Source organism: Chiroxiphia lanceolata, chromosome 6 (assembly GCF_009829145.1).
Source record: "Chiroxiphia lanceolata isolate bChiLan1 chromosome 6, bChiLan1.pri, whole genome shotgun sequence".
Lineage (NCBI taxonomy): Eukaryota > Metazoa > Chordata > Aves > Passeriformes > Pipridae > Chiroxiphia > Chiroxiphia lanceolata.
Genome location: NC_045642.1, coordinates 65,415,301 through 65,417,535, shown reverse-complemented (window position 1 = coordinate 65,417,535; position 2,235 = coordinate 65,415,301). Strand labels below are relative to the sequence as shown.

General features: G+C 53.2%; 1 long non-coding RNA gene across 1 annotated transcript; it reads left to right on the top strand.

Annotated features, from left to right (window-relative positions):
* Positions 1-359: 359 nt before the first annotated feature.
* Positions 360-1,536, top strand: LOC116788489. The gene is made up of 3 exons (XR_004357650.1): positions 360-557; positions 904-969; positions 1,392-1,536. It is a non-coding gene; the product is annotated as an uncharacterized LOC116788489 (long non-coding RNA).
* Positions 1,537-2,235: the final 699 nt, after the last annotated feature.

Sequence of the window (2,235 nt, the reverse complement as noted above, 5' to 3'; positions counted from 1 at the left end):
TGCACCAGCCCACAGAGGCATGTCCAAGGTGTGGCTCCAATCCCTCCCACTCTATTTGCCCACATCCAGCCCTGTACCACAGCAGATAGTACAGGGTGTGGGGTGTTCTCACCAGCTGTGGGCCCTGTAAGGGTTCCATAACCCCAGGCACACCTGCAGAACCCTTGGGACTGGATTCCCAACAGAGCAGGTTATCCTACCACAAATGTATCCATCCCAGTTACCTTTCCCTCTGCTTCCTTTGGGATTCAAGCAGACAGGAGACACTTGAGAGAGTCCTTGACCTTCATGGGTCCCTTATGAATCATTAACCTGGAAGATGGATCCTGCAGCCTGGCAGGGCAGCTCTCGTGTTTCATTTCTGTGTCTCCACCTCAGCTGCTGTTCCGCCCTTTCCCTGGCACTGTGACATCCCTGCACGTGGAGGCAGTGTAGCAAAGGGCAGCATTCCCATCATCTGCTCAGCTTTACAGTCCCTGCCCTTTACCCTCCCACATGGGCACGGTGTGAGGATAATGGAGACACACAATTCTGCCTTCTTGCTCCAGAACCCGCAGGTGAGTTTGTCACAGTGGCTGTTCTTTAAAGAAATGATGTTGTACTAATGTGTAACTCTGGCAATCACTGCAACACCTTCTGGTAGGGCAGTGTCACGGTTCATCTCTGTTTTTCACTTTTTTTCTCAGTGTTACAGTCTTCCCTTGTCTCAGGGCTCTCACAGACCCCCCCCCGAGGCTGCCCAAGGGCACAGCTACATCATATTGAAGATTTCCTATTTGTGGGAAATATTTCTGGGGTACTTCAGTGTAAGTCAGTCCCTCAGTCCCAAAGGATTCCCTCCCTGTGGGAAGTTCTGGAGAAGTCCAGCTGCAGAGCAGTGTTTTGGTGGTTTCCTTGTTGCAGGTCTGCTAAAGCTCCCGGACCATCAGGTGGAGTTGTGGTTACAAACCAGGACCCCCAGTTTGGAAGGTCTGATGGGTAATGGTGCTGCAACACTGTCCCTCAGGCCCCCACTGGCCAGGCCACCCCCTCTGTTTTGTGCCAATGCCCTGGGCACAGGCTGGCACGTGGCACGTGAAGGGGTGGGTCACGCTGGGCTCTCCTGGCCACTGTGCTTTGGGGTGGTTTGGATTGGGAGGGACATTAAAGCTCATCTTATTCCACCCCCCACCACGGGCAGGGATGCCTTCCATTATCCCAGGTTGCTCCAAGCCCTGTCCAACCCGGCCTTGGACACTTCCAGGAATCCAGGGGCAGCCACCACAGTTGTGCCCTCATGAAATATTCCCGTAAGGAGCAGTGTGAGCACCCGAGTCTGTGAGAGTGCTGCACGTGTGAGAGGAGAGCTGAGCATAAATAAAAGAAAGCTGTTTAACATTTCCCTTCATGAGACTAAACAGTGAGTGGTGCCTGGACGTAAAATCATTTGGGACTGCACAGAAGAGGGATAGAAGGAGAAGCCGAGAAAAATGAGATAAGGAACACAGAGACAAGGATAGCAATGTGGATCATTCCAGCAGCAAGATTAATAATGAATTTCCTGCTCCTGATGTGAAAATGGAATAGGGCTGCCACTGACAGTAATACATCTTGAAAAGGAAAAAAAGGTTTGCCATTCATTCCCTCCTTGATGTTTTCACATACCAAAGTGTATTACCCATGGTCAGGAACCAGCTCTGCTCGGGGATGCACATGGCCAAAATCTGGGACAGACAGGGTGAGGTGCTGATTGTCTGCAGATGTATTTCCCTGGAACACAGCATCACTTTCCTCTGGGTTAGAACCTGAGGGAGGCTTCCTGTGGGTTCTATGGAAGAAGGGCACTCCCAGACCCCCTGAGGGTGCTGAGCAGAAGGAGCTCCGAGAGCCCAGCACTGGGAGCTGCTGGAGTGGGGGCAGCAGTGCCACTGCCCCTGTCCCAGGGCTGTGTGCTGGGGTCCCCACTCCTCCCTGTGGGCAGGGAACAAACACCAGGCCGCAGGATGGTCATGGGCACTGTGCCCTGTGCAGGCAGATGTGGCAGGTCTGTGTCCCACCAGCTGTCCGGGCAGATCCATGTGGCTGCCCTTCCCAGGGAATGTCACCTTGCAGGATCAAAGCAACAAAATGGGAAAGGTGGGAATGTGAAAACACAGGCTGTGCAAACCAGCAAAGCCTGGCACAGGTGGGTCACGGGGTTTGGTTTGTATCACCCTGAGTTTGTGGCTCATAAACTGTCAGGTCTGACGGGTGTCC